Source organism: Hypanus sabinus, chromosome 7, assembly GCF_030144855.1.
Source record: "Hypanus sabinus isolate sHypSab1 chromosome 7, sHypSab1.hap1, whole genome shotgun sequence".
Lineage (NCBI taxonomy): Eukaryota > Metazoa > Chordata > Chondrichthyes > Myliobatiformes > Dasyatidae > Hypanus > Hypanus sabinus.
The window spans coordinates 88134280-88143463 of NC_082712.1; the positions used below are offsets into that span (position 1 = coordinate 88134280).

A 9184-nucleotide genomic window follows, 5' to 3' on the forward strand; every position below is an offset into this window, starting at 1 on the left:
CCCTTCTTGTAATGTGTGCTTGAAGTATTAATGTAATTAGTATCTTTCAGCAAGCAAATTTCAGCAATGTACTGTCATTGACAGGTAAAATGGATAGAGAATAATCATAAGGAACAAACCTACAACCCGTTAACCGATTCTTAATGAAATTCACTAGACAAACCCAATAATTTTCTTTTAGAATTAATTAGTTTTTTATACCAGTAACAAGGATACAGTGGTTCTATTGATGCACAAAGCACAAATAGTTGAAAACATTACAGCAGTTACACAACCTCTCAGCTGCATTGTCGGAGGGGAGGGGAGAGAAAAAAGATTCACATCATAAATAGTTCCCCTACTCACCAATGCTAAGCAAAACAAAAAATAATTTTGCACTCTTCTTACTGTTATGGATCAGAATGCTGAAGGCACTCGAGGTAGTGTGACAAATATGAAATGTATAAAAACATACTTATTATGTATCCTGGTAACCCACATACCCAGGACCCTATTTTACCAAGAGTAAGTACATCACTAACCCATTACAAGAAGTGTGGTCTCGGGCAAAAAAAGCTCAAAACACTTTTTTTTTTCTTTTTAAAAAAGGGTATGAACTATTTTAAAAATTGTTGATGCTGATCCGGTAGCGAGGTTGTAACAAACTGCTGTGCATGGTAAGGTGTGGGGTGGGGAGCGAGTTGGGCAATTCAATAATCACCTTCTTGATAACAAGAAGCCAAATTTACTCTCTTTGTAGTTCCAGACCTCATCACACAATAAAGGACTAGCAAAAGTTGGCATTGCAATGGTTGTGGTATCAGTTATTGTCAATTCCACATTGGAGTAAGGTGTATATGGAAGATTGTGGAGTTCTAGAGACACTGAGATTGAGCTGCCTGGGGTACATGCTAGTCCATAATATTGTTTTTGATTTGTGTCAAAGTCCACAGTGCCACTACATTCATAATAAAGTTGTACTCAAATTATAAACCCCTTTTTTCCCAAAGCAGGACCCCCCAAAAAAAAACATAACTTCCCACTGTTACCCTAGCACTCCAGCTTTTTCCCATATTTGGCCAAAAGTATCCACAAACATCAATCTCATTTCCTTTATGCAATCTCGTCTCAGTTCATCACAAGTTCGTTCGTCGTACATGTAACCTTCGACCATTGAGGCCACTCATCAATAGTATTCCAACACCAATCATTTCCGAACACTAGTGTATCTTTTAATTACTTCAGAATGTTTACTTCATTGATAGATTATCTCCTTTGCCTCATTCACAACACGTATCCAGTCTGCAGTCAAATGACAGATCAGTGGTAACATAGTCCCAAGAATATTGATCTGCATCACTGCATTGCATTGTGAGGTTTTCCTTCATTACCACATTTACTGCAAGCTGAGAATGTTTGTCCTCCAACAGCCAGATCTGAAATCATATTCCCAATTGCTACATTGTGACTTTTCAACGGCTATTGCTTCCATGCCTTGGTACAACTCATTGTAGTGGTTACTATACAATATGCATATTGTCAGAAAAACAGAAAAACTGTCAGAAAAATCTTCAAGCAATGAAGATTTTGCATAAGTACAGATAACATAATTTGTAAGTTTTGTCACATTAATGAACATTTTCACTCTACTTCCCCCCTGTACAATGTTTTCCTGTCTACATTTAATAATAGTATCCTTTGAAAAATACTTGGTTGTAGGCACTCCAATAAATTTATCTTGAGTGAATTTCTGCCCCACTCATATTTGCACAAGTGTGATCCAAAAGATTTATAATCTTACCACGACCATCATTAGCTAAGGGTTGCTCAAGAATTGGATCTAAAAAGTGACTATTATTCCCTCTGTGATACTTGATGTGTGCTTCCACCTTTATGACTGTGTTCTTTTTTTCCCTCACATATAATCCACAGTTGGCTTTCCTCTCACCATCCTGTACATGTGAGGAACCACCTAAAAAAGAAGTTCCTCCTTTGTTTGTGTCTTTGTTCTTTGGTTTTGCTTTCTGAACTCCTTCTACCTCCCCTTCTTATTATTTTGATACAAGTGGTCCCTTGGGATCATTTGGTATCATATCCTGACATCCATGCCGTTCTCCAGTCCAATGAACATTATCTGTAAGGAAGGTATAAATTTTAATACCCTTTATAGCTACAACTGAATCCTTCAATGCCAAGGCTAACTGAACAAGACATTTTAATTTGAATATCCAGCAGTAGCTAGATAAATATGTGTTTTAAGATAGTAAGGGAATTAATGCTGAGATACTGTTTTGACCAGTCCAATATTTAAACTGAAATTTCATTTGCAATTTATATGCCAAAACACTGATTACATTAAAACAATTTTCCATGGAATGGCAATTCAAAATCCAAATGTCAAAGGTCTCAGGCAACATCTTTTATCTTTTGTAAAAGTAAACAGTAAAACAACTTTAGGATTGGCCTCCAAATACGCTAATCTTCCTAAAATCATTAATTTCAAATTCCTAATTTAACAGTCCACCAATGAGAAATTCCCCTAAATATCCATTTCCCTTTGAAATGGGGGCATCTCATATCCAGAACAGAGGTGCACAAATTTCCATCTCAACCTAGATTACACATGGTCAGTATGGAATCTGTGTTTCTCTGAAATCAATTCCATGGAAAAAACCCAAAAACACAGACAAGACAAAATACAAATCCAGACTTGTACTGTTGTTCATTCAAAACCTCTACAAGTAACTGCAAAAGTTAGAATATACATTTAATTTCCACCTTTGAAACATTCTTCAAAGAACAAATGAAAAAAAAACAATTCATTTAGGTGGGGCCCCAACACATTAACAAATTCACGAACCTCTTAAAGGCACAGGCTCTAAAGACACGACTGAAATTGCTCCAGAGTAGGATATTATTTGCATTAATCACCTTTTGATCTGAAACTTCCTCCCAACATTGATTGAGCAAACACAGAACAGTCTTTGCACTGTCTCTCATACAGACACACTCACACACTCTCAAGTAAACTCACATGTGGCCATACTTAACAGAATTAAAACATACAAACCATTCCCACTTTAAACCATTTTAGAAAATTTCTTGTACCCAAGGATTAAACTGTTATCAAGATATCCAGTTACAATCCATTACTTTAGAATTAAGTAACCCTGGGAGTTATTCATCATGTACAAGTAAACAACATTCAGCAAGTTTAAAGCATGAAATTACCCAGTTGTGACCCTCTGTGACTCCAATCTCTAACTGTGATAGGATGTAGATTACATGAACTATTGATTGTACAATTCCAGGTATAATGACTAAAATTACCACAGCTGAAACAAGAAGTATGAGCTCTGCACTGGGATGGTTGCCACTGACAACATCTTTCATGACTGGGTGAAGGAGCACTTTTCTGCTACAATCTCTCTGCTGACTTCTAACCTGATCTGTGTTTCCCCACATGATATCCTATTTATTTTCTCGAAGAGAAAACACTCCAGCAGCCTAAAGTTCCTAAAGTTCCTAAAGCATTCCTAAAGTTAAAAACTAACTCATGCATTTCCTTCTCCTATGGTCTAATTATTTTCTTAAGTACTCATGCCACATTATGTGTAGGGTCACTGGCATCAAACAGTTCACACACTCTTCTGCTTTATACTATAACATACCAAGGTCCTCTGCCAGGTACCACTCTGTCAGTGGGTCAAATTTTGTCTATGCAAAGTAGGAGAATAGACACTCTAGAAAACCACCCCTTTCTGCTGTCTGCACTTTGGCAAAGACTCTACTGGGTCACTTCGATTAGCCCCTGCAGCTTCTCATATAGCCTCCTGTAAATCACCCAGGGTCCCCTGGGCTTATGCCTTTTCCTCCGGTGTCGCTGAGCGTAACACTGAAGTTAGACACAGAAGGTTAACTTTACCATGGTGCTAGAGAGAGATAAGAGCAGACAATTTGGGAAAATATTTAATTGGGATAGGGGGAAATTTGATGCTTTTAGGCAGGAACTTGGGAACATAAATTGGGAGCAGATGTTCTCAGGGAAATGCACGGCAGAAATGTGCCAAGTATTTAGGGAACATTTGCATGGCGTTCTGCATAGGTATGTTCTATTAAGGCAGGGAAAGGATGGTAGGGTAAAAGAACCATGGTGAACAAAGGATGTAGAAAATCTAGTTAAGAAAAATGAAAAGCTTATGGAAGTTTCAAGAAACTAGGTACCGTTAGAGCTCTAGAAAATTACATGGGTGCCAGGAAGGAGCTCAGGAATGAAATTAGCAGAGCTAGAAGGACTATGAGATGGTGAGGATTAAGGAAAACCCCAAGGCATTCTAGAAGTATGTGAAGAGCAAAGAGGATGAACTCTGTGAGAATAGGACCAATCAGGTGTGATAGTGGAAACATGTGCATGGAGTCGGAGGAGGTAGCGGAGGTACTTAATGAATACTTTGCTTCAGTATTCACCAGTAAATTCCCGAGATGACTTACAGTGGAATGAAATGCTGGAATGTGTAGACATTAAGAGGATGTGCTGGAGCTTTTGAAAGGTATTAAGTTAGATTAGTCACTGGGATTGAATGAGATACACCCCAGGCTATTGTGGGAAGTGAGGGAGCAGATTGCTGAGCCTCTTGTGATGATCTTTGCATCATCAATGGGGATGGGAAAAGTACCAGAGGATTAGAAGGTTACACTTGGAAAAAAATAATAATAACAGGGGTGTTTGGTGGGAGGTTTTAATTTCCCAAATATTGATTGGCATCTCTCTAGAGTGAGGGGTTTAGATGGGGTGGAGTTTGTTAGGAGTGTTGAGGAAGGTTTCTTGACATGATATGTAGATAAGCCTACAAGAGGAGAGGCTGTACTTGATCTAGTATTGGGAAATGAACCTGGTCAGATGTCAGGTCTCCCAGTGGGAGAGCATTTTGGAGATAGTGATCACAATTCTATTTCTTTACCATAACATTGGAGAGGGATAGGACAGACAAGTTAGGGAAATGTTTAATTGGAGTAAGGGGAAATATGAGACTATCAGGCAGGAACTTTGAAGCATATATTGGGAACAGATGTTTTCAGGGAAACGTATGGAAGAAATGTGGTAAATGTTCAGGGGATATTTGCGTGGGGTTCTGTGTAGACACGTTCCAATGAGACGGAAAGGGTGGTAGGGTACAGGAACCATGGTGTACAAAAGGCTGTTGTAAATCTAGTCAAGAAGAAAAGAAGAGCTTATGAAAGGTTCAAAAAACTAGGTAATGATTGAGATCTAGAAGATCATAAGGCGAGCAGGAAGAAGAAGAGTGAAATTAGGAGATCCAGAAGGGGCCATGAGAAGGCCTTGGCAGACAGGATTAAGGAAAACCCCAAGGCATTCCACAAGTATGTGAAAAGCAAGATGATAAGACATGAGAGAATAGGACCAATCAGGTGTGACAGTAGAAAAGTGTGTATGGAACCGGAGGGGATGGCAGAGGTACTTAAAGAGTACTTTGCTTCAGTATTCACTACGGAAAAGGATCTTGATGATTGTAGGCATGACTTGCAGCAGACTGAAAAGCTTGAGCATGTAGATATTAGGAAAGAGAATGTGCTGGAGCCTTTGGAAAGCATCGCTGGATAAGTCATCGGGACCAGATGAGATGTACCCCAGGATACTGTGGAAAGCGGGGGAGGAGATTGCTGAGCCTCAGGCAATGATCTTTGCATCATCATTGATGATGGGAGAGGTTCCAGAGGATTGGAGGGTTGCGGATATTGTTCCACTATTCAAGAAAGGGAGTACAGATAGCCTAGGAAATTATAGAGCAGTGAGTCTTACCTCAGTGGTTGGTAAGTTGATAGTGAAGATCCTGAGAGGCAGGATTTATGAACATTTGGAGAGGCATAATATGATTAAGAATAGTCAACATGACTTTGTCAAAGGCAGGTTGTGCCTTATAAGCCTGATTGAATTTTTTGAGGATGTGACTAAACACATTGATGACGGTAGAGTAGTAGATGCAGTGTATATGGATTTTAGCAAGACATTTGATAAGGTACTATAGATTCCGGACTACAGAGCGCACCTGATTAAAAGCCGCACGCTCTAATTTTAGAAAGAAAATCAATTTTGTACTTGTACAGGCCGCACCGGATTTTAAGCCGCAGGTGTCCCACGTTGTAATATGAGATATTTACACAGAAAGATATTACACGTGAGGATTTTTTAACTTTTAATTAAATCCGTATGGTAACATAAACAAATAGATATTGCAAATGCTTTTTTTTGAACAGTGCCTGTAACACAGCTACTTTTAAATATACATACGTATCGGTAACACACAAATTACGTTGCGTATACTTTTTTACTGAACAGTGCACGAACAACATTCCAATATCTCCTAACGACTGGTAAAAAAAAATATATATACTGCAGCCTACCAGGAAAAGTTATTGATCGCCTTCTTCATCTTCCTCCTGCGCACAAAAACCATCAAAGTCCTCTTCTTCAGTGTCCGAATTGAACAACCTCAGGATCTTGTCACTCACTTCAGTCTCTTCGTTGTCGCTCTCACTTGAGCGCACGCGGTCCTCTTCATCACGCAGCAGTCCAGCCTTTCGAAACCCGTTGGTGATGGTGGATGTTGTGACACGGCTCCACGCATTTAGGATCCACTGGCAGACTTGAGTTAAAGATGCTCTTCGCATGCATCCTGTTTTGGTAAAGGATTTCTCGCCGCTCGTCATCCAAGCCTCCCACTCAACGCGCAGCGCCACTTTAAATGCCTGGTTCACGCTGATGTCCAGTGGCTGCAAATACCTCGTGGTGCCCCCAGGAATCACAGCTGGAATTGAGTTTGTACTCTTGATGGCAGCTTTCACTGAATCTGTTATATGGGCCCTTATGCTGTCCATAACGAGCAATGCTTTTTTTCTGTGAAAAAATCCCCCTGGTCGCTTGGCGTAGCACTCTCTCAGCCAATCCTTCATTAGACTCTCCATCATCCAACCTTTCTTATTGACTTTCACCATGATTTCTTTTGGGAATTTTTCCTTTGACATTGTCAACCGCTTAAAAATCACCATCAGTGGAAGCTTTAGTCCGGATGCTGTGCAGCTCAGAACACAAGTAAAATGCGTTCTCTCATGGCCACTTGTTTTCAGTGTGATGGACGTCACCTTTTTTATTAACAGTTCGAGTGAGAGGCAGGTCAAACATCAAAGGTACTTCATCCATATTTATGATATCATCTGGCCCGATGGAATTCTCCGCTATCTTTGTTTGAGTGAATGTGCGGAAGTTAGCAAGCTTTTCCTCGTGGTCGGGAGGGAGCTGCTGACACAGAGTCGTGCGTACCCTGACGGACAGGCCTTTTCGTCTCATAAATCTAAAACACCACGATGGCCCACCTCTAAAATCTTCGATTTTCATTTTGGTGGCGATTGCTTTAGCCTTCAGTCTGATCTGCACGGTGGAAACACCGCGGCCGCCTGCTCTCTGTGTGTTAACCCAGTCTTCAAGAAAGTTTTCAAGTTCGGGCCATCTGCTAAGATTACCTCTGAAAGCTTTTGTTGTCTTTTTGCATTGACTCAGTTCTTCACGCTGGCGTCTCCACCGTCTCACCATCGATTCATTTATGCCAAGATTATGTGCAGCAGCTCGATTTCCTTCTTCAACTTCCAGATTGACCGCCTTTAACTTAAAAGCTGCATCATATGTTTTTCTTCGAGTGTTTTCCATGTTGATGAGGGTGAGTACAAATGACTGATTTACAATAATTTAATTGTGAAAGTGCGCTTGATTTATCGTACAATTTCATTGGACCTCTGTGAACTACTCATCAATTTTATTGGTCTACTGTTACGAGGCAAAATGTTTTTGGCGGCATGAAAAAAAACATGCATTAGCCGCACCGTCGTATAGGCCGCAGTGTTGCTGCAGTGTTCAAAGCGTGGGAAAAAAAGTAGCGGCTTATAGTCCGGAATTTACGGTACTCCATGCCAGGCTTACTGAGAAAGTAAGGAGGCATGGGATCCAAGGGGACACTGCTTTCTGTTTCCAAAACTGGCTTGCCCACTGAAGGCAAAGAGTGGTTGTAGATGGGCCATATTCTGCATGGAGGTCAGTGACCAGTGGAGTGCCTCAGGGGTCTGTTCTGGGACCCCAACTCTTTGTGATTTTTATAAATGACCTGGATGAGGAAGTGGTGGGATGGGTTGGTAAATTTGCTGATGACACAAAAGTTGGGGGTGTTGTGGATAGTGTGGAGGGCTGTCAGAGGTTACAGCGGGACATTGATAGGATGCAAAACTGGTCTGAGAAGTGGCAGATGGAGTTCAACACAGATAAATGTGAGGTGGTTCATTTGGGTAGGTCAAATATGACGGCAAGACTCTTGGCAGTGTGGAGGATCAGAGGGATCTTGGGGTCCGAGTGCATAGGTCACTCAAAGTTGCTGCACAGGTTGACTCTGTGATTAAGAAGGCATACTGTACATTGGCCTTCATCAATCGGAGGATTGAGTTTAGGAGCCGAGAGGTAATGTAGCAGCTATATAGGACCCTGGTCAGTCCCCACTTGGAGTATTGTGCTCAGTTCTGGTTGCCTCACTGCAGGAAGGATGTGGAAACCATAGAAAGGGTGCAGGGGAGATTTACAAGGATGTTGCCTGGATTGGGAAGCATGCCTTATGAGAATAGGTTGAGTGAACTCGGCCTTTTCTCCTTATAGTGACGGAGGATGAGAGGTGACCTGATAGAGACGTAGAAGATAATGAAAGGCATTGATCGTGTGGATAGTCAGAGGCTTTTTCCCAGGGCTGAAACGTCTAGAACATGGGGGTATAGTTTTAAGGTGGTTGGAAGTAGGTACAGTGAAGATGTTGGGGTAAGTTTTTTACGCAGAGAGTGGTGTGTGTGTGGAATGGGCTGCCGGTGGCAGTGGTGGAGGCGGAAACGATAGGCTCTTTTAAGAGGCTCCTGGATGGATACATGGAGCATAGAAAAAAAGAGGGCTATGGGTAACCGTAGATAGTTCTAAGGTAAGGACATGTTCAGCAGAGCTTTGTGGGCCGAAGGGCCTGTGTTGTGCTGTAGGGTTTCTGTTTCTATGTTAAACATTTGGTGTGATCAGCACTGCCTTTCTTCCTTGCTGCTGTTTCCTGCAAAATATTCACAGCAGTCTGTGAATCCTGATACAGACCTTTCCATTTCTCTGTTCCTG

General features: G+C 41.1%; 1 protein-coding gene across 1 annotated transcript in view; it reads right to left on the reverse strand.

The window, feature by feature from the left end:
- Window positions 1–9184, reverse strand: part of LOC132396952 (uncharacterized) — a 46902-nt gene extending 37718 nt beyond the window's left edge. Inside the window, exon 1 of the transcript XR_009513191.1 lies at window positions 9164–9184. The gene's annotated coding sequence lies outside the window, so the exon portion shown is untranslated. The remainder of the gene's footprint in view (window positions 1–9163) is intronic.